This window comes from Anastrepha ludens, chromosome 5 (assembly GCF_028408465.1).
Source record: "Anastrepha ludens isolate Willacy chromosome 5, idAnaLude1.1, whole genome shotgun sequence".
In the NCBI taxonomy this organism is placed as follows: Eukaryota; Metazoa; Arthropoda; class Insecta; order Diptera; family Tephritidae; genus Anastrepha; species Anastrepha ludens.
Genome location: NC_071501.1, coordinates 106,172,721 through 106,197,896, shown reverse-complemented (window position 1 = coordinate 106,197,896; position 25,176 = coordinate 106,172,721). Strand labels below are relative to the sequence as shown.

At 38.2% G+C, this 25,176-nt stretch overlaps 6 non-coding genes across 6 annotated transcripts; all 6 read left to right on the top strand.

Moving 5' to 3' along the window:
• Window positions 1–4,267: 4,267 nt before the first annotated feature.
• Window positions 4,268–4,338, top strand: Trnag-gcc (transfer RNA glycine (anticodon GCC)). Its single transcript has one exon. It is a non-coding gene; the product is annotated as a tRNA-Gly (tRNA).
• A 1,962-nt stretch (window positions 4,339–6,300) lies between these two features.
• On the top strand, window positions 6,301–6,371 carry Trnag-gcc (transfer RNA glycine (anticodon GCC)). Its single transcript has one exon. It is a non-coding gene; the product is annotated as a tRNA-Gly (tRNA).
• A 686-nt stretch (window positions 6,372–7,057) lies between these two features.
• Trnag-gcc (transfer RNA glycine (anticodon GCC)) lies at window positions 7,058–7,128 on the top strand. The gene has a single exon. It is a non-coding gene; the product is annotated as a tRNA-Gly (tRNA).
• Window positions 7,129–14,579: 7,451 nt separating this feature from the next.
• Window positions 14,580–14,650, top strand: Trnag-gcc (transfer RNA glycine (anticodon GCC)). Its single transcript has one exon. It is a non-coding gene; the product is annotated as a tRNA-Gly (tRNA).
• A 426-nt stretch (window positions 14,651–15,076) lies between these two features.
• Window positions 15,077–15,147, top strand: Trnag-gcc (transfer RNA glycine (anticodon GCC)). Its single transcript has one exon. It is a non-coding gene; the product is annotated as a tRNA-Gly (tRNA).
• Window positions 15,148–20,896: 5,749 nt separating this feature from the next.
• Trnag-gcc (transfer RNA glycine (anticodon GCC)) lies at window positions 20,897–20,967 on the top strand. The gene has a single exon. It is a non-coding gene; the product is annotated as a tRNA-Gly (tRNA).
• Window positions 20,968–25,176: the final 4,209 nt, after the last annotated feature.

Below are 25,176 nucleotides of genomic sequence, written 5' to 3'. Positions count from 1 at the left end.
ATGTGATAACATTTATCACTTCAAACATGAGTACCACTAATACCACACCACAACTGTTATCGCTCTCTTCTTAGAATGTCGTATGGGTACTAATAAATTTGAGAAGTTAATGCGAGCAAAGTGACTAAACTGTTATTTTCATTTTGTATGCTTCAAACCCGCACAACAATGCAGCATGAAGCTCCTGAGAGTTGAAGGAGAAGAAGGCAAAGAGAGCAAAGAGTGCTGTTCTCACGCGGTTAAGAAAGACATTAAAGCGACACCTTTTGCCACACAGCTGGATACATCATTAAAACCACATTTAATTGAAAGTCCTGATTTTTAAATTTAATGTTGTGGTTTGAAATTATTGTAAATTCAACTACTTTATTGCCGGCAGCAGTCGGCAAGCGGCGCAATATAAAATGAAAGAAAAGGGAGTTTAAAGTGAAAGAAGATGAAAAATTTACGAGGAAACACCAAAGTTGCCAATGGTTACGTATCATTTCTTAATTTTTTTATGAAAATAAATGTTTTTTGTCGCTGATTAGCCAAATAAATAAAACTATAATGGCTTGATTAAAAACAGAAACCAAACAACACCTCAGCTTCAGTACGGCATTGTGCCAAAGACCAGGTGCATAGAATTGCCTGCTGTATTCGAAGGTAAGAAATACGACACGGGCGTATTTGTAGTCTGATAAGGTTTGCCTAGAGGTCATTATGCAAAGAGTGAAATTGAAAATTGGCATTTGAAAAAGGCGAGCCAAGATGCAACAAAAGATTTGGTAACTCCTAAAACACTCAGGCTAAGAAGCCCATAGTATTCGAAGCTGTGGACAGTAAAAGGGTAGATAGTCAAAAAGAGAAGTGACAGAGAGAAAAAGATAAGATAGAATAGAGACAGTGAGAAAGAGATAGCATATAATAGAGACAGACATAGTTAGTTCTGTGAGAATTTCCCATATTCTTTGGCATATCTGAAAGTATCATCCAGTTTGAGAAAACGAATTTTACTCATTCCCAAAATTCCTGCTAAAATTCATAGCCTTCCTCTAGCAAAGGCAGGACACTCACAGAGAAAATGTTCAGTGCCATGCGCCTCCTCCAAGCAAGACAGGCAAGTCGGGTCCTCAATGATTTCAATGGTGGTCATATGCTGACCCCACGGGTTGTGTCCTGCAATAACGACCTACCAAGTTTTAGAAGAAAGTACCGACAGTTTTCTGTTCGGGCTTGTCACAAAACATTTTGCAGTCCTACAGCGTTCAAGACCAGACCATCGCTTTTTATGTAAATTGCATACCTAACACAGTGCGACATCAAAAATCAAACCGCACCGGACCTTTTTTTTCTGAAAATATACCTATTCAATAGCAAAACCCTCGCTGGGTTTTTAAAAGTTAGCTCGATTTTTTTTTTATTGCGTTTTGAAGTTTTCTAATTATTTTCATGAGAATTATTTGATGTGAAATATTTTTTTGTGAACAATACGGTTTTTGTTAACATATTTGAATTTATTAATTTCATTTACGTGAATTTTTTATGAATTAAGAAAATAAAAAATGTACAATTGTCCTGCAAATATTAACGTTTTCTGCTATTTTCTTCACCAACATTTGGACTATTTTAGTCAACAATTGTCGACAGAATCAGATGAGCAAGGAGAGCGCTACCATCAAACTGCGATGCCATTTGAGTCAAGATACCGAGGAAAACGAGCTCCAGGTGCCATACTAGCCGAAATATGTTGGTGGAGTAAACATATTTTTCAATACGACCAGGAAGAAAATGAAGGAAAATGGAGTAACCAGGAGGAAAAAGAATATGAGGTAGAAGAAGAAGAGAAAGGCATGGAATTCTTTACTGATGAATCTGATTACTCTGATAATGATGATGTTGAAATTCAATCATTGTCGAAAAGAGCTCGTCTCTAAGGTTTTAGTACGTAAAAATGCTTTATCTTAATAAAAAAAAAAAAAAATATAAGAATTCAAGTCTATATTCTTTTTACTTAATCTATTTAATGTTTTTACCTACAGAGTTTTTAGATATTTAAAAAGAAATTTAAAGCAGAGTATAAAAAAATTATTTTTATGAAGAAAAATCTTTTTAAAAATTTATTTTTTTAGAAAATAACAAACTTAAAGTTCAGTTTTATGTTTTTATCTTATAAATGACTTTTTTAGTACATTTTGCAACATTTTTGCTAGAAGAAATAGTGAGAAATTTTAATTATTTTCATAATTACAGTAAAAAATGGTAAAAACATACAATTTTTCGAAATTTTGGTATTCAAAATTGCGTATTGAGATATAGGTTCTTCTCAAAATAAGTTTATTTGTACATGTACGAAATTTCTGCATCAAGCTATGACAAAATAAATCGATTAAATCAAACAAAGGTCGATTTATAAGTCAAATTTAGCGTACAGGTAAAACTCCAAAATCTCATGAAAATAGAAAATTTCAAAACGCTATAAAAAAAAATCGAGCTAACTTTTAAAAACACAGCGAGGGTTTTGCTATTGAATAGGTATATTTTCAGAAAAAAAGGTCCGGTGTGGTTTGATTTTGATGACCCCAAAATTGTCGCACAGTGTAATCGCTAATCCAATTCATGATTCCTCTAGAACCGATTCCGATTATTGTTTCTGGTCTCTGTGGGGTAACCGCTGATCTGCACTTGGCCAATTCATCGGTAAGCTCATTTTCTTGAACACCGCGGTGTTCTGGAACCCATATAAATGCAAGCTTATTCCGTCTTGCAACAGAATTAAACCGCTTCTTACATTCTTGCACAATCTTTGAGGTTTGCTTTGCGTGCTTCAGGGCCTTCAGTGCTACATGACTGTTACTAAAGACTGCAATCTGTTTCCTGCTTCATCTCCTCTCAATTATCCATTTTGCTACTTTCAGAATGACAAAAAATTCTGTTTGGAAAACAGTTACCATTTTTCCCATAGCGTAAAGATGCTTATTACTATCTTTAAGTATGACTCAAAAGGGTGAGTAAAATCGGTTGTTTTCTTTTTAAATCACATATTATTTTGGCTGACACAGACATTTACACGAGCTGTTTTAGCGTTGAAAAGCTTATCTCATTCCACTCAATCAAAAACCCTCTTTGAGCTGCTTACAGGTCTCAAACTGCCGGCCATTCTTATAAATTTTGCTCGAAAATTTCTTTCGCAAGTCTTCAATAAAGTTTGGGTCCAAGATTGCTCAAATTAATTTTTTGTTTCTGTCAGAAAAATTAAACGATGGGCGCGATTCAAAATTTAAAATTTTTCAGCAAATTCCAAACCTATGCTAATGTGACATGTGTTTCAATAATTTGCGTACAGGATCTTGAGGCTCATATCTAAATTTATTCTCAATTCAAGGTTTTAGATTCCTTTCCTCGTGCGAGCAGCAGAGCTTAATTGTTCCGATACACTTTTTTATATAAGTTTAGATTGCAGGCGTATGCAGACCAAATTGACATCATTAGCCTTAACAACCTCGCTGTTAATTCCGCTTTTTCCAAACTGGATAAAGAAGCGCAGGGAATGAATCTGGTGGTGAACGAAGACAAAACAAAGTACCTTTTGCCATCAAAAATACAGTCGGCGTACTCACCTATCGGCACCCACATCATTGTTGACAGTTATGATTTCGAGGTTGTGAGATACTTCATTTATCTAGGTGCCAGTATTAACTGCGCTAACCACGTCAGCCTTGAAATCTAACGTAGAATCTCTCTTGCCAACAAATGCTACGTTGGACTAAGTACATAGGCAATTGAGTAGTAAAGAATTCCCTCGACAAACAAAACTAACACTCTATAAGGCTCTCATCACGCCCGTCGTAACGTATGGCGCAGAAGCTTAACTGATGACAACATCCGATGAGGCGTCACTTAGAGTGTTTAAGAGAAAGATTCGGTGGAAGATTTTTGTTTCGCTGGCAATAGTGACTTGGTGTGTCTAACAGGCGCCGGTTAGTATAAGAGAGAGAAGACTGGTGCGCTTTGTTAAACTTATCCAAAAGCATTTGACCAGTTATCGCACCAATCAAGAAGAAGATCTGCCGCATAGCTCAGAAAAAGGATCACGTAGCATTTCTTTGCAATTTCAATAACTTAATAGTTTGCTATATCTTTTTTTTTTTTTGTGTTTAGTATAGACAACAACTTGAATGAACGCGTGAATCACTCAGTCGATTTGGAGATTATTGCCAAAGCCGTCGAACATCTTTAAGACACCTGGCCTTCTTTCGGTTTGTGCAATGAAAGTATTAAACAATAAGCATCGGTGGTTCAGTGGTAGAATGCTCGCCTGCCACGCGGGCGGCCCGGGTTCGATTCCCGGCCGATGCATAAATGTATTTTTTTTATGTTAACGAACTGTTAAAAATTAAAGGTGAAGCATTAAGAGAGCAAAATCAAAAAGCAGCATGTCGTACCTCCGTATCACACAAACTTAACTAAACAAAATTTCAGTAGAAAACTTTGCTGCAAAAAAGTGTGTATTAAATACTTAGTCTTGCCATAAATTCTGTGACAAGTGAAATTTACGAATTGCTGGAAAAACCTAATATTTCGAAAATGTCCGCTCGATCAATCGTTTTTCCCAAATGTCTGAAGTGACAGACAGAAAAAGAAGTGTTCGTTCTCGCGTGGTTCGAAACAGCGCAGTGCCGTTCCAGGAAGAATTCGCAGAAATCCCCTTAGAAACCAGAAAATCATATCCGAGAAATGAATGTATCAACCAGATCCATGTCAAGACTAATTAGAGATGATCTCCACATAAAAACCTTCCGTCGTTCAACTGGTCATCTTTTGATAACGCGCTTGAAGAAAATTAGACTGACAGATGCAAGCAGCTACTTCGTTGGCTCACGGACAACGGTCATGAAACTATTCTTTTCACAGATGAGAAAATTTTCTCTGTTGAACGCAAAAAATGTTGTTCCAAGGGTTCAGCGTGGCCACCATCCAGCCTCCGTAATGGTTTGGTGGGGAGCGTCATGTAAAGGCGTTACATCTCCTCATTTCTGCGAAAAAGGATTTAAGACCGAGGCAAAAATGTGCCACGAGGATGTCTTGGAAGGCGTGGAGGCGTGGTGAAGCAGTTGAGCAGTACTCTATCCAATAGAGAACTTTGGATCTTCCAGCAAGATTCCCCTCCAGCCCATTAAGCAAAAACGACCCAGCACTACTATTTCATAACCCTGCGATTTCCCGCAACATCTTTCAAAATTCCATCAAAAATTTCAAATTTCTAATCAGAAATTTTAGAATTTTTCTGGATATGCAGCTTTAGATCCCTTTAAATTTAAGTGCAAGTTTCAAGTGACTACACAATACCGTTGATTCTTGCCAATTTTTTTTTTTTTTTTTTTTTGTTGACGGTGAAAGGTTTTTTCTGCCATATAAAAAAATTCGAGCACTTTGTGAGATCAGCTCGGTGTGATATATTATGGACTACTCTTACTACGAGCTACGAGTAAAACCCTCACAGGGAACCGGTATTGATCGCATTAATGCGTCTGAGTCGAACAGTGGAGGAAAAACACTAACTACAATAGTATCAGACAAGAAAAAGTAGTCGTCAAATCGTGTTGAAGTCATACTTCTTCTTCTTCTTGATCGGCGCGATAATCGCTTATGCGATTTTGACCGAGTTTAACAAAGCGCGCCAAGCATTTCTCTCTCGTGCTAACCGGCGCAGGTTGGGTACACCAAGTGAAGCCAAGTCTTCCACCAACTGATTTTTCCAACGCAGAGAAGGTACCGCATCGAATACTTTCAAAGCCGGAGCGTTTGTATCCCTTCGGACGACATTATTCGCTGCGCAATGTCTATGTCGTCGTAAACCTCATACAACTCATCTTTCCATCGCCTGCGTTATTCGCCGTTGCCAACGTGCAAAGGTCTAAAAGTCTTCCGCAAAATCTTTCTCTCTGACTCTCCAAGGGACGCCTCATCGGATATTGTAGTCGTCTAAGCTTCTGCGCTATACGTTAACAAGTCACACTTAGAAACACGGAAGTTGGAGGCCTTACATCACCTGCCATATTGTCCAGACTTCACTGCTTCCGACCACAGACGGCGTGATATTCTTTTCTTATGACAGTGGGGCCGTATGAGGTAGAGAATCGTTAGACTGTGCCGTAGAATAGTTATTTAAGTTCGAAATATTAGGCCCATATTAATAAGAACTTTGCTCGCCCATTCAATCCGTAAAGTATTTGTACGTTTATGAGGGTCTCGATTGCACTTCATTGCAATTTAATCTTTTAGTAACGAATTTCGACAAGCATTAATTCAAATCATCAAGCATCGGTGGTTCAGTGGTAGAATGCTCGCCTGCCACGCGGGCGGCCCGGGTTCGATTCCCGGCCGATGCAACTAAACTTTTTTTTTCTTCATCTTTACTCATCATTAATTTCCATAAACCGACTACTAATTTATATTTATAATATAATAAATAAATGTAATTAAGAAAATTTGTGTTTCCTCTCCTTCGTGCAATGTGAAATTTCACATTAAGTCAAAGTTCAAAGCTCTTAAAATCACCCAGCAGCAATTAGCAATTGGCATTTCAAAAACTAGTTAAAGCCATAAAAAATTGGCTCACTCGAATGGTAGTTTCGTTGAGTTTAGTTAATCGGAAAGTTGGCTATAATACTCGCATTTGAGTGTAACTTCTGTAATAACCGAGACTTGTCCCATTTAAAAACTAATTAAACAGTAAAGCAGAAGGGAAGAAGTTTGACGTCTTGCGCTTGTGAGGTCTTCAGGATTGGGAGTTGGTGATGCCGTGACACTTGGCAATGCCGCAATAACAACAGGTGGTCGAGAATATACTTAAGTTAATGTAACAGACCACAAGCATTTGCATTTGTGGCCGACCAACAACAATGAAATATTGAAGAATGGCCGTATGCACCTAAAGTGAGCTTGGTGAAAAAAGGCATCGTTGCTTCGTGAAACTTCATTACTAAATTTTATGCTGCGCTTGCGAGTCTAAGCAGCATTTCATATTCGCGCTTTATGAGTTTTAAGTTAAAAAAATTGTTTCATCAGAGTATATGCATCGGTGGTTCAGTGGTAGAATGCTCGCCTGCCACGCGGGCGGCCCGGGTTCGATTCCCGGCCGATGCAGAAGTATATTTTCGTTATATTATAAAGCAGGTTTTTAGAGCCGAAGCCGGACCGAACGCATTCAAGAGTACACAACAAATAGCACTGCCAATTAATTAATTAATAGCTAATCGGCATTTTGACCTTGTAACGGTACTATCTGTATAGAGCTGACCCAAAACGCACAATGACTGATCACTAGCTTTTAGGGCCACACTCGAGAAGTGGGTAAATATTACCAAACACTTTTATTAACAGAAAATGTGAGCTTTGATGCCACTATTCACAAAATTTTACAAAAGCTAAAAATGAAATTTTTGAACAAACAAAAATCAAAAGAAAGCCAAACTTCAGACTTTTTTGCCGAAGGCGAAACGTGAGCTTTTGAATAATTGATTTACGATCGGCTGCTGAGTCGGTTGGTCCTAATTGTGTAAACTAATCTCGGGGTGTACTTATGTCATGAAAAAATTGCTGCGGTTCGGAGGCAGCGTTAAATTGCACATCTCTATATTTGAAAGCCAAGATGATCAAGCAGAGTACCTTAAATTTTTTCTACACATGAAACCATGAAAAGTTTTGTCGTCTCGGAATGTCAATTGGCTTTTATGAAAAGATTTCTTACCCGAACAAATGCACTCGAAGATTTTCTACTATCTACCTCAATCAACCAAATATGTCACCTGCAAAGTGGAGATCTAACATACAACCTTCGTATTTATAGCCGATATGCTATTTTACGACCGAAATTGCTTTTAATGCCTGCAGCGTACTTTAATTCTAGCTCGCTCAGTTCGAAAGTTTTAATAGCCCCCTGGTGATAAGTTAAAGGTCCCTTTACAGTCTTACACTTCCTTCAAGTCACCAGTAATTCTAAGGATACATAAAAATACGCAAAATTGATCAACCAAATTTGTTTTTGAATAGCTTTTTACTAAAAAAAAAAAAATGATTTTGAGTGATGGACATCATTTTTTGACCTTTACGTGCTCCATTTCTTGCTTATCCGTTTGTAAAGCTGTATAGTTTACAAGTGTCGAATATTATTGACCTGCAACACCATTTCCAAAAATTATAAATCTTCCGAAAGGGTGATTAATTTTGCGTAACCTTGTACAAGGAATCTCAATCTCTGTTTTAATAGCCCGCAAGGTTTTCCGACAGCGTTGTTAGTTGGCGGTTATCATTTCATTTGAACCAAACCTCGGTCTTGAAAAGGTCACTGAATACAGTGCAAACTACAAGGAACTAAAATACTCTAAGAACACTTGAGATACGATACATAATTCCCAGTAGCTGGCACCTCTAGTTTTCTAATCAAATCTCAGCATTGAATTTCCGATAAGCCTTTTCCTGCATCCACATATCACTAGTTATCAATAGCGTGCGAAAAATGTTCGAGAGTCGGGGGACGTATTTCTCAACCAGTTGTTAGAGGGTCTTGGCGAAAAAAGGAAGAGCTTCAGTTCTGGGGGTAGTAGTTCCGGGTAGTAGGCATACACTCAGCAATGAGGTAACCGTTGAATTTTCACTGAATCTTGAGCATCTCTGCAGTGTAAGCAGGTCCAAAGGCAATAGTTATAAGGCGGACACACGAAGGATGAATAAATGAAAGGAAAATAAGGAAATCCTTCCTTAATTTGCCAGCTGGTTTTCCAATCGGCATCAACTAGCTGCTACAAGTTGTATACCAGATCGAGATGGCCATAGACTATTCATCCGGAAAGTGTTGAAGGAGAAGACTTAAACATTTATTATATCGCGCCTTACACAAATTAATCGCCAGCTCATTTAAGGTGAACGATATGAAAGGCTCTTAAGATGCACACATCTTCTAGGTGAAGAGCACTCTACTAATATTTTCTCTCTTTCTTGACTTTCCTTACAATAACTAATCTTAAAGATCCCAGACGTGCCGATTAATTGATTCGCTTTCCAATTTTTCGTTTTTTTTTTGTTGTTTTGTTTTTTTATATTACCCATTTTTCCATTCCACCCATCCAGCTATAGTACCATTCTCAGTTTTGGAACCGTCGATATAGAAAGTTCGTACCGAGCTCCCCAAGAGAGTGTCCAGATCTGAACTGACAGGAAGGTTAGAAATATAGAAATACTCCAACCATCAAATTTTGAGCGCCCCATTAGTAAATCTAGAGGCCTTAATTCCGTCGGTCTTTTAGAATATTCATTCATTTCCTTGAAAGGTGCTATTCAGCACCCTACCACATGCTTCTTTGATAGTCGTTGTTGTTGTTGTTGTAGCCGACGTAGAACTGACTGTCGTGCGAACTATTCTTAAAGATCCAAGACGTGTCGATTAATTGGTTCGCGTTCGTACATTTCGCTTGTTTTTTGTTGTTGTTCTTCTTTTTTTTGAATTACCCTTGTTTCATATCCTGTGTCCGTTTCTGTAAAACTATCCTTTGTTTCGAGTGTCGCGATTTTTAGCGAGATGTATCTGTTTACCCTACCTACCTTATCTTATAATGTTTTTGAAATACAAAATACTCTTCTCTAAGGTCAGGTCGTAAGCCGTATCTCGACGAACAAAAACAACACTCTACAAAACGCACATCATCTCAGAGCTTCTCTATGGCGCTGAAGCCTGTACAGTCAAACAATCAGATGCTGCCACTCTTGGAGTTTTCGAGAGGAAAGTACTCCGGGAGATTTTTAGCCCTGCTCACGTGGATGACGGTTGCCGCATTCGAATGAACCACGAACTGTAACAGCTTTGCAGAGATATTGAGATAGCCAAACGAGTTACCCTACAACGACTACGGTGGCTGGGTCATGTCGTCCGTATGGAAGGAGTTTGCAACGGCATTGGCGATCGATGGCGAAGATGACACCCTCGTGTTCGGTGGAAGGACCAAATTGAAGATGGCCTGGCTCCTCTTGACTCAAGACACTGGAAAAGGTGTGCGAAAGACAGAGACACCTGGCAAGACATTAGTTGGCAGGCTGTAACTCGGTAACGGGTTGTTACGGCCAACAAAGTAGGTAAGTAAGTAGGCCAGGCTCCTCTTGACTCAAGACACTGGAAAAGGTGTGCGAAAGACAGAGATACCTGGCAAGACATTAGTTGGCAGGCAGTAATTCGGTAACGGGTTGTTACAGCCTACAAAGTAGGTAAGTAAGTAAGGTTTTTGAGAATATAAATCGATATAGTGACCAAACTTCACCGAAGGCTCGTTAAAGAACTCCACGGAAACTAGCTTTGTTCTGAACTTGTTCGTGTTGAGTTTAAGACCTTCACTCCTTTTCCTATTGAACGTACAATGTATCACTTCTTCATAGAATCTTTCCAAAGAACAACATTCTTTCCCAAATTTATTTATGTATTTCCTTCCAACTCCTCGTCAATTTTACATTGTAGAATCAGCTCACCAAAGTTACTTATTGCAACATCAAATATCCAAATTTATGGCCAACTAAATCCGAATTGAGTCAACTACATACATATACACCTCCCGAAAGGTAGTCAAGCGTTCTTCTCCATAACGAGTTCCACATAACATTCCCCCTCAATCCCAACTAACCAACGGGACACACACAGTTTTTGTTGGCGGGCACACCTTTCGTGACGGTGTCACACTCAATTATACTGTGGACATATATACAATGTGTGTGTGTGTGTATTTGAGGTGAGTATTGACTTCGCTAGCCACAAAAGCCAGGCTGTGCCGCTTAACGAGTTCAGAGCGGTTTAAGCGTCGGATTATGTAGGGATTGTTTGTGGTGCTCATATGGCCAGAACTATTTTGTGGTGTTGGTCGCGTCGGCTTCTTTTGATGTTCAATGTGAGTTTCGCGCTTGCGCGAATATTTTTATTATTGTTGCCAATCGTTGAAGTATGCGCTGTTTTAAGTTTACTGTGTTGTTTTTTTTTTTTTGGCATAACGTAGCGACTGTGTGAGTTCACAAGCTTCAGCTTTTATTTATTGTGTTGCCCATGCATACATACATATGCATGTGTTGTAAATATTTTGTGGCACGTTATGCATCCACTGCCCCACTGCTGCACTCTTGTTTACTTTTCCGCAGGTTAAACTTAACTGGCTGGGCAAAACTCCTTCTGCTTGTTGTAATATTGTAAATACTTGTTAATGTAATGGAAATATTTTTACACTTGTTTTGTTGCAAGCACCTCAAGCTAATGCAAGTTTCATGTTCCGAATTTCCGTTTTCAGCTTTAAATTAAGGAGAGCGAAAGTCTTAGTACAATAGATCATAATGGCAAAAGTGCATATTTATGTATGTGTGTATGTGCACATACATTTTCACAAGAAACTCCCGAAGGAGGGGGATCCAGTAGAATTCAATCCATAGTGGTAGCTGATGTCAACGGAACTCAGGTGTAGTTGGGAAGTAAGAGCTAAAACATAGTGTCGCTGCAAGAGTTCTACGACGACACAGACATAGTGAAGCGAATAAAGATAAAGTGGCTGCGTTGAGCAATCCCATGACTCACCGCATGGACACCTAACGGACAATCTCCCGTGTGGGTACCTAGCAAATTCGACAGCTGCGGCTTTATTAGCCTCCGAAGAACCCTTGAGCGCCCTTGATCTATCCGTGGCCAGAAGGATCTCGCGACTTTGTACGTTTGCGCACTAGTCCAGCGCCCGCTGAGTTGACGCGCAGCCCATCTTTCCAGTAACAGACCACAGGTTCTCAAGGAAACCCAGTCCTCTCATTTTGCGATGAAACGTCTCCATGGTCACCTGTCTAGCCACCTCATCAGCCCAGCAGTTTCCCTCTATGCCGCTGTGACCGGGAACCCAAATCAGCGCAGTATCGAAGTATTTCGAAGGAATCCAGAGAAAAGTCAAGCATTCCCCCGACTAATTTCGAACGCACAAACATCGAGCTCAATACCCTAATTGCCACTTAGCTGTCGGAGTAGATAATTGCTTTACAGTAATTGCAGAAGCAAGCAACCAATCCACTGCTTTCTTAATTGCGGCTAATTCCGCTTGGGAAACACTGCAGTGTACCACCAGCCAAGTGATCGCGCACCATCTCTTCAAATGGAGAGACTTTCGCCTAGTCAGTGCATTCAGATATGTCGGACATTTTCCAAGCAATCAGGCAATATTGCCTATTCTTTTAAAAATCTTAAGAGTTTGTTGGGGAGAGGAGAATGTAGCTCGCCCATTCTCAATGCATCCGATCCTATCTGAGTTTGACGAAAGCCGGATTTACGCAGTGAATCGTCCATGGATTGTGACCTATAATTGGTACAGCAGGCTTGTCCCTGCCTGAGAAGAAATTTTGCCCCCCAGCCTGCTCGTGCTTTTTGAAGCGAGACTTGATTTCTTTTGTACAACGGCTCTCTTGAGCTCATGAGCTAATAAAAACCTTCATGTACCCGATTGTTCCCGCTGGGCTCGACTCCAAAGTTTTTTCCAGTGCAATTATACGTTTCCACCAACCACAGTTGGCCAATTAATTAACCAAATTGTTGCCTTAAATACCACAGTGCCCCAGCACCCATGTGGATGTTTAGGCTCAACTTACATTTCTGTATTATTTTTGGTGGTGCAGGCCATTTCGAATGCCTTTAGTTTGACTGCTTAAACCTTTCGCCAATTATCCACCCTGCTACTTTAAGTTTTGTAAAATACCGTTATACCCTTGACGTCAATACGATCATTTTTCCCCACCAGCCGAGTCGGTTGATCGCTGGGCAGACGCTCCGCGCGGGAAGGCTCATTACTTTTCAATCAAACCCTGTATTTACCTTTTTCCAAAAGAGAAATCTCAGATATTCTTAATAGCCAAGTCTTCGCATGCAACTTACTGGAAAGTTAGAAATATAGAAATACTCGAATCAACTAATTTTGAGCTCAGCGTTGGTAAATCTAGAGCCCTAAATTGCGTCCGTTTCCTTGAATAATTACACATTTCTTTGAATTCTAAACTATTCAGCACTCAACCATCTGCTACCTTGATAGCCGTAGTTGTTTTTGTACCAAAATATTCCCCGCACATGTACGGGGAACGTTGCTGAAGTGGCAGTCCTTTCTCTGTGAGTTTCCTGCCTTTGCTAGAGCACGGCTACGAGTTTTGGGTTCCGATGTCATGAGAATGAGTAAAATTCGTTCTTTAAAACTGGAGGATATTTACAGATTTGCCAAAGAATCTGGAAAATTCTCTCAGGACTAACTACCTTTATCTCTGTCTCTATTCTTTCCTATCTCTTTCTCTGATACTTTTCTCCTTCCCTCCTTGACTATCTACCCCCTTTCCAGAGCTTTAAATACAATGGGCTTTTTAGCCTGAGTGTTTTAGTAGCCACCAAATCTCCTTTTGTTGCTCCTTGGCTCGACCTTTTCAAATTTCATTTCATCGACAGTCCTTGGCCGAATATAAATCCGAGTCATTCCGGTAACATAGAACCAATTGCCCTGGAAACGCTTCTTTCACCTAGTAACTTCGCTTTGTAATGATTCGGAATCAAACTTTAAACTTAAAGAGGAGCTCTAGAGATGAAAGGGGCTTGAAAAACTTCTATTAGAATATATTAAGCTTCGCAGAGCTGAATGTTTGGAGATCTCATCAAAATATTGTGAGTAGATATTATATTCAGACATACCTATGTATGAATATTTATGAAAAACTCAAAAACAAAGGAAGCCCAATATTTTTGCCCTTGGATTGTTACACAAAGTCCCTAACATTATAGCCACACTTTTATTAAGGAGCGACCCAGATTTCATTAGGTATTCTGTCTAAAACCCATCTTTTTGTTTTTTTGTTTTGTAATATATCTTCCGCTTAGGTGAGATCAACTGGGAGTGTTGGTCATCATAGTGTGGCCATCTTATTTGTGTCGATAAGAAGAAGAAAAAATGTGTTACCCCCAAACAACAATAGATAAATACATATTTGAAAGCTGTGAATTTATTTAAAATACGTTTTGAACGAGGCGCATTTACATCTCGGTGACTAAATTGCCAAACAAACCTCCTGCATCTGGGGTTGAGGTTAGAATCATACGACGAATAGTTGAGAGAAGTCGTAAACAATGTTTTGGGAGCTTGAGTTTTAGGGTGGGTTGCTGGCCTCCAAGGCTGTGACGCTAATGAGAGTGTGTTCTACGTGTACTGGAAATGTTTGCTCTTTCTAAAAGTGAAATTGAGTTTTTATTTTTTATTACTCTTAGAAGAGATGCTTACATTTGGACATTAAATAGCAGCAAATATTTTATATACTCACACATCCAAACCCATGGCATAGCTGTACTCACTGCATACGTAACAGTAAGTCTCGCTTAAGCGCAGCCAAGACTTTTGTCAAGCTATGCAGCTTCTGCGCTTAAACGGGTTTTACGGCTCTCACACGCAGAAGATGCATCGAATATGACAGTGAATATATTTTTTATGAACAATTTTTCGGGAATTTACATTCACTTTACCAAAGTTATTTACACAGATGAACAATGAAATGGCCTGTCCATTTATCCAGCATCGGTGGTTCAGTGGTAGAATGCTCGCCTGCCACGCGGGCGGCCCGGGTTCGATTCCCGGCCGATGCAATTACAATTTTTTTATGAAAATGAAATAAAAAGCTTGGGCCTCGATACATAGAGAAAATATACCATGCCATGTGTGGGCAACTAAAGAAAAAATTAAAATTCGAAATAAGAAGTACTTAAACTAAAAAAACAATAAACAAGAAAAATATAATTTTTTCCCAAAAACAAAGAATAAAATTGTTTCCCAAATAAAAAGAAAAAGTGCGTGTAGCATAGTACACATAACATAAGTGAAACTTTCAAGGCAAACAAATAAAGAGGGAGAGACCCGAGCGAGAATGAGAGAGAGAGAGAGAGAGAATATATATCTAAATAAATTCATAACATTTGCAAAGAATATAAATATACAAACTTAATTTTTTAATCTTTTGATTTTTTATAAATCAAATTATAGATTTTTTGTTTCAAAATAGTGTTTTTAAAAAAGCATCGGTGGTTCAGTGGTAGAATGCTCGCCTGCCACGCGGGCGGCCCGGGTTCGATTCCCGGCCGATGCAACTCTATTTTAACGAAGTAGACATATTCTATTCGCCATTTCTCCGATTGCTATCTCTATGCTCGATTAATTTGACGAAAAATTTGCATGCGAAAGCAACAACAAAGTTATCGAGTATGATTCGCCGCTAGCGAGTATGGCTATAGCTCATTAGGCCGCACTGCCTTTCCAGCACATGTAATTTAAGGCAGTTCTCTTCCCGCGTTGCCAACATATGCCAATTTGAGTCATCTATTCGTCACTTGCTAAGTCTTGGCGAAAAAAGAGGCCCATTGATAGATTTTATTTCTAAAGCGTAATTCTAAGTTGGCGTTGCATGTAAAATGGCTGTCAAATTCCATACAAAGTGCATTGCCGTGAAATATCCGGGAAATTTCGAACGCATCTCACGGCAAAGAAGTACACAGTTCACGATGTGAAAACACCGCGCAACATGATTCCAGCAACACCCATTTAAGACTGAGCGACAGTGAGGTGCCTGAATTCGAGTACTCCGTAGATATGGCATTTGTAACCGAAACGTCTTCGCAAAGAGTGCAAGTAAATCATTTTTATATTTTTTTGTGGCAACTTATATGATTTAATTTGTTTAAAAACACTTTTCTTATTACATCCTTACAAACTACCTGCGAACATGAAACAGCGGTGAAAGGTGTATATCAAAATATCAAATAAAAAAATGTTTATTCCCATTTTTATCACAATTGACACAAAGGACTGACGTGGGTTAAGTCTCTTCATTTTGGGTGCAACATCGAAACGACCACAACGTTCTTTAAAATCGAATATCTCGAAAACAGAGATGGTTGGGAGGACATAAACGACAATGAACATACGGGCCGCCCAAAATCAGTAATCACCGAAAACTCAATCGAAATTGCTCGTAAATTTATTAAAAATGAACCGAAATCATCGTTGAAATTTATGGGATTGGAGTTGAATATCTGCAAAATATTGATTTATCGCATTTTAAATGATCATCTGTGCACGTTTCATTCCGCACAAGTTAACTGAGGACCAAAAATTGATCAGAATGCAGCACTCCAAAGACCTCATTAAAGAGGCGAGAAAAGACGAGAACAACCTTTACAACACTGTAACTGGTGATTAAACGTGATGTTTCTAACATGAACCTGAAACTAAGCATCAAAGTGCCGAATGAAAGGCCCCAGACGAGCCACCACCTAAAATATCTCCTTTGGAGAAGACAAAAATCAAGGCGATGCTCATTTGTTTTTACGATTTCAAGGAAATTGTCCACAAGGAGTTCGTGCCAACGGGCCAAACCTTTAATGTAATCTTCTATCTTGGCGTTTTGAAGCGTTTTTTGCGAATTCGCCCTGAATACCGCGAAGGAGGAAGCTGGCGCTTATTGCATGATAATGCATCATCTCATCGATCCACTCTTGTGACTGATTTTTTGACTAGAAATCGCATTTTAACCATCAATCACTCACCGCATTCGTCTGATATGGCTCCCTGTGACTTCTACCTATTCGGAAAATTGCATTTGGCCATGAAAAGAAAACATTTTGCGTCCATAGATGCCAATCAAAAGGCTTGTACCGGCATCCTGAAGGACATTTCGGCCAATGACCTGAAACACTCTTTCGAAAAGCTATTAGATAGCGCAAAACAGTATATCGGGGCCAAAGGCGACTACTTTGAATAAATAAACTCGAAGTTATCAGAACAAAGCTTCTGTCGTTTCTATTTTAGCTCAGTCTTGTTTATTTTGGACTTCACCTTTTATGGTCGGTATTTGAATTTCAAAAGAAAAAATGTTCCTTTCCGTAAATTTGGTATAAAACGCTTACAGATCAATATTATTTAATATCCTCTTTCAATATTTCGTCAAAATTATTTAAAAAATTTTACCAAAAATGAAGATAGGCAATAATATTCTTTTTTCAATTTCTAAACCTTTTTTAATTTTCGCACGTTTTCAGGGTTCCTATAAAAAATAGTATTTTTTTTTTTTGTTGAAAATAAATCATAGGGTAAAGTTTCTTGGGCGTTATACACTGACGTACATAAATATAAATTTAACATTGCATGTAAGAATTTTATTTAATTTCTATTCAAAATATTTTTTTTTCAGCGACCGATATTTAGTGACAAAATATTATTTACGGTCAAAATAATAATTAGCTTCAAGTTTGTCTAATTTTTTTAGTTCATCTAATTTTTTTAGTTTATCTAATTTTTGTTTCATTTTGTAATCCAAATACGAAATATTTTCTAAATATATCAAAATTATGACAGTACATTAAGCATTCGCGCACAAAAGTTTTAAACAAAATCAAAGCGAAGAAAGCAATAAATTTGATTTTTAATTGCGTATTTATGCAAAAAAACTTTTAAGCGTCACAACTTAGAATCGACAGAAAAAAACTTTAAATAAAGTAATAAAATGTCGCATTAAAAATGAGTTTAACGAAATCCGCCCCAACATTTTTATTTGATGCGGTAGACGAGAAATCCGCTTAGCGGATAGCAACAACAACGAGTATTTGATTTTAATTTCCATATTTATGGCAAAGGAAATGTCTCGGCAGTAAAAATACAAAAAAAAAAACATAAAAATTTGGAACTCGTATAAAATCTGCTTTTTATGACCTTAAGCTGCTTGGAAGTTGTTTTTTTTGCGTGAGTTCATTTTAAATTTTGCTTTTTTTAAGCAATTTTCAAATCCCTTTTCATTAGCTTTCAATGAGTGACTGTAAGAAAGGGTGTGTGTGTGTGTGTTTTCTACATGCAATTGATGCGCACGAAAGCGGAATTGCTTTATTTTCTCGGGATTTTGCGTTCGATATGTTTTTATGACATCGCTCGTTTGGCGGAAGAACGACATAACTAAAAAAAAAATAAAAATTCAAGAAAATGGGCTTCAAAGTTTTGAATTTACTATGCCGCCCTAAGAAAAAGTAACGAAATATTTGCGGCCAAGAGATACTGGTAAAAGATATTAACAGGAATTTTTACGCAGCATAAAAGAAGTATGTACTAGGGCTAATTTTGGCATATCGCCGTTTCAACCGCAAAAAATCGTAACTGATATTTGTGCCAAAAATGAGATTTGCACACAAGAAGCTCCTGGCATCATTCATAAAAAAATATTTTATAAGACTAGCCTGAATTATATTTGTTTATTAGAGGGAACGATTTTGAATTAAGTCAGGTTTTACGCTCACCTGTAAAATTTGGATGTATTTATTTAAAAAACAGAAAAAAAGGAGTTTTAGGGCTGACACGTATTCACACACTCGTCCAACCAGTCGTTGTTCAGATGGCAACGAAGCAACATAAGCGAAGGCTGTGTTGACTTTTTTCGAATATCACCAATGCAATCTCTGCGCCGGTTAACGCTCTGATCTTGGTCACACCTTCTGAAGTGTTTTTACCGGAAACTCACCAATGCGCAGATATCCATTATAATTTAAATTGCTCGATATGCTAAGATAAGATATCAATAATCGCATCATTATTCCCAAATCTATTGGATAAGAAAGTCAAGCTAAAGGTCTGCTCTTTACGCCAAGCGTAAGCAAGTGGAGAATAGATGAAGCAACTGGTATAAATTAACATATCTGATAGTGAGTTATACCAGTTTAATGAATTATAATCATATTTGATAGCGGCCAATCTGGCTCGATAACTTTGTCGTTGCTTTCGCATGCAAAGTTTTCGTCAAGTTAGACGAGCGTGTCGGGAATTGGCGAATAGAAGAAGCCGTAATGTGAAAAAGAGTGAACGAGAACAAGACGTAGAATTTCCTCTCTTCATTAAAAAAAAATACAAGCACATTTACATCCATACTAAGTTAGCATTCACTGTGATAACTATGAAGTACAGGGTGTGCGGTAGCAGAATTAGGAATAAAAAGCTAAATTGGAAATAATTACTAATGATAAAAGTTTATTTCAATAGCTATTACAAAGAAGACGAGTGCAGATTTTTTTTTTTTTTTTTTTTTTTCAATTTCAAATTCAATAAATGTTGATTGTTACGTCCGTTACACTATAGAAATTTGGACTCTGTACTCTACGCCACTTGCTGAAGAAGTGATGTCGAGATGCCATTAACCTCGCAAAAGATATTTTATTTTAGTGCTGAGATGGTCGTTGGACTTGTTATATAGACTTTACTTTTGAGGTAAGCTCACAAAAAAAGTTCAAAGGCGTAAGATCAAGCGACCTGGCCACCCAGGGTATGTCGCCCAAACGGCTTATCAGTTTGTTAGGGAAGAAATGACGGAGTAGCGACATTGTCTCTATGGTCGAAACCAAGATGTGTGTACTGACGGATGGATATTTTCTTATATTTGGCAGAAAATAATCGTCCAGCATGTGCCAATAAGAGACAACGTCCACGGAAAATGCTTGCCCTCGACGGTTTTCTGAAAAAATATGGTACAATTATTCCACTGCATGGTAATGTACAGCACACCGTCAATATGGGACTGTGAGGTGGGTGCTGATGTTTTAATAGTGGATTCTGTCCTTTAGGTGCCTAATAACAGCAATTTTACTTCCTCACACTTCCATTTAAATGAAAATGGGCTTCAACACTCCAAAAGATAGTGTTTACCGTTCGAAATCGCTGCAACATTGCCGCACAGAAACTTTCTTACAAATTGTAATCGTTAGGCCTAAGCGCTTGCATGATTTGAATTTTCATGTTCAAAGGCAGCCGCCGACTTGTGCACGGATTGACATGGATTTCCGAGCAAACTTGTAGTGACGCATTCAATATTTTCATTTGTTTTTGTGGTCCGGCTGACATCAAGACTGTTTTCCACCGAGCTTGCTGCCCAGAACCTTCGCACCCATCAACAAATCAAATTTTTATTTGGGGCTTCACGTAAATGTCGAATATTGGCCACGACTTTGAAATACGTTTCGATTGCGAACGTTCGTTGTTCACCCGTTCACTGCCGCATCGTGACTAAACCTGCAATTAGTGGTGCCGTAGCCATAACGTTATAGCCGTTATCATAACTTTATCCGCAACATTGCAGTATTTGTCGATTAGTCAAGCCGTAACCCTAAACAGCTGATATTGAAATATAATTAATGGCAGCATTTGGATTTTGTCGTAAAAACACGGATAATTTTCCACTAAGTCAATTAATTTTTCATCCCTCATATTCTAATATTCAAATTTTTATCTCAAATATCTAAAAAAATGTAAAGAAAAGTAAAACAGCTTCTCACAGGTATGGGGGAAAACCAAAGTTCAATAGATACCTAGGGCTACGGTTACGGTTATGGCGTTATGGTGCGGCACCTATAATCGTTTACAGAGATGCACATATGTTTTTTCAGAACAGCTGATTGCTATGATTACGGTGATGGCTGAGGTACAGCACCACTAATTGCAGCTTAAATGACCCGCACGCATAACAAAGCTAACGCGATCCTCTCCCGCTCATACATTCAGCGTTTAGGGAGAAACTTTAAATTTAAAACTTAATGCTGCCACCGGACACCCTGTACATACATACACTTATAACATAATTACTACCAACAATTTCTGCACAGGAATAACAGCCAACCCCATCTCTCTTCACACGCAATAAGCGCTGTTCGTAGCGATAATTAAAATATCTATTTTTAGATTAGCTGCTAGCAACAACAGCAACGTCTTCACTGTGCGTGTGTTAAATATGTTGCTTTTGCCTACTTCCTATTTGTTGCTACCTCACTCTTTTATTAACAGCTGTTGAATAACGGTATATAAAATATATAGCATCGGTGGTTCAGTGGTAGAATGCTCGCCTGCCACGCGGGCGGCCCGGGTTCGATTCCCGGCCGATGCAATGCGATTTTTTTTAGTTTTCTAATATTTTTTTTGTTCAATTAATATTTTCTAGTGTTTTTGTTTTTTTGTTCAATAAAAAAACAACAACATTTATCACCCTGCCATCATAAAATCACCTGAGGCAAGTAATTCAATATCCTTTTTAAATGTTAATTATTCCATTTTGATATGCATTACAACGAGACTGACTCATTCGATCGCCGCTTGTTTTGTTAAATGACAACAAAAATGTCATGTACGAGCATCAATGAAAATTGATCAAATTAACATTGATTATGTCCGTAAATCATTGTCAGTTTGTATGCAAGCCACAGCAAACAGAAAACAGCTAAAACCACTTTGCCAAGTGGGCTGACAGACTGGTAGCCAGCTATGGCTTGTAGCCTGTACAGCAGTTGCAATAACCCAATAACAACAACTAAGTAGACCAACTTAACTAACTAACATTGTATTAAAGACAAATCAAGCGACTAACCACTTGGCAAGCGCAAGCACTTTAGAGGCTGCAGCAGCTTGAGCAATTGCGGTTACAATCAAAATATGTAAAGGATGGATGTTTGTGATGGTGGTAAACATGTTAATGACGCAGTTAATATACTGCACTATACTACAAATATGTAAGTACGTACGTATGTATTTTGTGGTGGTTAGAAAGCACGCGCTTAAACGCAAAACAACTACGTAATCGTCCAGTACAAATAAATTAAGTACATTGCATTTACAGTATTGTGCTAAACCGCAGTAGGCCTTACTAGAGAGCTTTGAAATTGAAATTTAAAAAAGGCGAGCCAAGAAGCACCAGAAGAATGGTGGTAAACTCCCAAAACACTCAGGCTAAAAAGCCCATTGTATTCCAAGCTCTGGAAAGTAAAAGGGTTGATAGTCCAGGAGGAAAGAAGAGCAGTAGCAGAGAGACAAAATAGGATAGAATAGAGAGAGACAGAGCTAGCTAGGTTCTGTCAGAATTTTCCAGATTCTTTGGCAAATCTGAAAATATCCTCCAATTTGAGAGAACGAATTTTAATCATTCTCATGATATCGAACTCAAAATTCGTGGCGTTGCTCTAGCAAAGGCAGGACACTCACAGAGAAAAAGGTCAATGCTTTCCGCCTCCTCCAAGCAAGAAGTGCAAATCGGGTCTCCAATGGTGGTCATATGCTGATCTCATGGGTTGTGTCCTGTAATAATTAGAATAATTGTCCTGTCCACTTTCAAGTATACTTGCGTAGACTTTTACATACGGAACCATTCTACATAGGGTTGACCCTACTATCTCTTAATATCGCTAACTTTAGAGCTAATAAATCTATCAACGACCAGATATTCACAGTACTCCACATATTGGAAAAGGCATGCGAAGATGAGCCGAGGCGCCTCATTGTTAAGGGGTTACATGGGTTTCGTCGGGTAAAAAAAGGCCTATTTTCAATATTTTTTTTTCTATGTAAAAAACTATTTATTTAATTCAAACTTTTTTCTGTCTTATAGATTCATATTTAAATAATTTGTGAAATTTTCAAAAAAAAAAAACAAAAACAAAAAAAATTAAATTAAAACTCCTCCATTGTGCCGTCATTTCCGGTGACCCCTCGAAAAAAAGGTGCGTCCGCGTTGTCAGCATAACTCCTGCAGGCTCATCAAAAATGAAAAAACAAAAATAAGTATTTTAGTTAAGACCATAAACTCGTGCTTGAACGAAGGAAAGAAAAAAAATTGAAATTTTAGCAGACATTTTTGCAAAAAAATTAAAATTTCGGTCAAATTTGCTTGACATTTTTTTTTTTTTTTAAATAGTTGTAATTGAAAAAAAAAATCCTTCGTTCGTATTGTATTTCGTACACCTGTGTAAAATTTCATCAAGATCGGTTGAGTAGTTTTCGAGAAAATTTGACAACCGACTTTGAAAACACTGTTCCGAGAAAAACGCGTTTAAAGTTTGAGTAACAATAAAAGTGGCATGGAGCGCACACATTCCAAAGGCTGTATCTCCGAATTTATTACTCAGATCGACTTGAAAATTTTGGATAATATTCCTCAGAAGTTGTAGAAATTAATAAGCAAAAAAAAAATAAATCGATTTTTTGAACCAACGAAACCCATGTAACCTCTTAATTTTAAGCCGTTTACGGTACAAGTTCCATGCTGTGCGAATTTTGCATCCCCACAAAACTAATGCGGTTGTGGAAAATTTAGTTGAGCAATGCCACACAGAATACCATCTTGTGTGAAAGACTTCTCCGAACTGATTGATGTCAAGCGCAATTTCACACAGAGTAAATCCCTAAAATTACTTTTTTAATCAAATATTGGAAATGATTAAACGAGCTGCAGGGAGAAATAGCTCTGGTGCCATATTTCGAAAGAGCGTGTAATTGATTGTGTTGTTGTAGCAGCATAAACATTCCCCATACTTACATACGGGGTATGCTCCCCGAGTGCCATCCTTTGGTCGGATATAAAGTCGGGTCGTTCCGGTGTCGTAGAACTAACTGTCGTAGGAACGAGAGCGTACAATTATTTTCGGGTGCCGACGATAATATCAACGGTCTCAGCGCGTTACTCCGTTTGTACTGCCTTTTCTAAACTGGATAAAGCTGCGCAGCGAGGAAGTTGCAGTTGAACAAGAACAGGAATCCTAGTGACCGCTGTCATCAAACAAACAATCCATGCATTCATACCTTCGCGATAACGCCACTGTTGACAGTTGCCATTTTGAAGTTATAGAGGATCTCGTTTACTTGGAAATCAACACGAAAAAGCACCAAGAATGTTAAGTTTGGCTCAATTGCGGTCGGGATATAGTAGCACAATACTAACCACCTATTCACATACCCCCTCACCTAACACCCCTCTCCCTCTGGATCCAACTTGTCAAAACAGCACGTTTCCTGGGCCTGTAAACCTTGAAATCCAACAGAGAAGATCTCTTATCAAAAAGTACTACTTCGGACTACCAAAGTACGACTACAACATCTTCTCTGACCCTTTTAGAGTTCCAGAGCGAGATTTCGTGGAAGATTTATGCGTTTTTTCTTGTTAGCGAAAGTGAATACTGCAGATGATGCGAGTTGTATTAACTTTAAATTGCCAACGAATGGACCATCGATCCAACCACTTTTCCAATCCAAAGTCTACACAATTCACACAAATTCAATACTCGTCCTGTATTTACGGCGAACTCTTGAATTTGAGTAGTCTCTGTTAAATTTTCGAAATTTCGTGCGGATACTTTTGAATATATGTACATTACAAAAATGCAATAAAAAAAATCGATTTTTTTGAAAGTCATAACTGCGTATAACCCCTTAAGGGAACTATGTTTGGATGAGTTTGAGGGCACAACAAGACGATAAAGTCGAAGTGCAAACCTCATTTTCATTCATCCGTACATCTCTGGGATCTAAGAGAACAAAAGGTTACTAAGATTTTTCACAGCACTGTAAATGCTGTATTTAAGCTCACATTTAGCGTTTAAATAATCGCCGTACAAATACTAGTCAATTATAAACAGTTTTTTTTAAGTTGTAGTTTATGTGAGTTATGGGCAATAAATTATAATTCGCTATTTTGCGTTTAACGTAAATAACATAACTTTTAAAGTGCGAAAAATTTTGTATTAAAATGCAAATGAGTAGAATGTAAAAGTCCAAATTTGTGTGCCGATAATGGATGGATATTGATTTTGAAAAGATTAATGAATTGCCTGGAAAAGGACAAAACGGCATGGACGTGTGCTCAAAGAAAATGCATAAATGGAAAAGCAAAGTTTGAAAGAAATATTGATGAGTTGGAAGGAGTTGGTTTAATCGCAACTCAACGAGGTTACTGCTGTTATGGAGCGACGAACAAGGAAACAGGTTAGAATAAAAAATAAACCGGAAGAGGGCAATTAACTGAAGGCAGTACGCAGATGGCGTATGGCGAACCATTCAATGGGTTTCTCTCAATCAAGTTTTTTTCTTCAAATTACGGGAAAATGTTAATTGAGGAGCGACGAGAGCTACTAAAATTATAGAAATATGGAAAAGGAACCTCGACGGCAGAGAGGAACCTCGATGCAGTTACATCAAACAAAAAACTTTGCTGGGTCAGAGTGCAAAATTCTGGGAAAACATCCTCAGAAAAGAAAATATAAATTTTACAGGCCTGCTATGGGAGCAGTTCTGCTGCTAAAATTTTAAATATATAATATTAATACGAGGATTT